This window comes from Pterocles gutturalis, unplaced genomic scaffold (assembly GCF_000699245.1).
Source record: "Pterocles gutturalis isolate BGI_N339 unplaced genomic scaffold, ASM69924v1 scaffold39546, whole genome shotgun sequence".
NCBI lineage: Eukaryota > Metazoa > Chordata > Aves > Pterocliformes > Pteroclidae > Pterocles > Pterocles gutturalis.
In genome coordinates, this window is record NW_010099232.1 from 1 (window position 1) to 327 (window position 327).

Here is a 327-nt window from a genome sequence, read left to right on the forward strand (position 1 = left end):
TATAATATATATATAAAAGGATTAGTAAATCACAGTGCTAATGTCACAGTATCATTAATAGAAAACTGCTTTAACTAATGGATAAACTAGCGACTAAAAAAATAACTAAATGAGTTTAACTGAGATGTTTTTATTCATCACATAAGATATATAAGGGTAGATAAATTAATATATATGCTAAATGAACAGCAAAGAAAATCTCCTGAGCAATTGAGTTTTCTGTTTATGATAACAAAAACTTGATTACACGCATGCTATTTTATACAATCACTCCCTTTACTTTCTAACAATGCGAGGCCTGCACTGTTGTAATTGTGCAGACCTTTA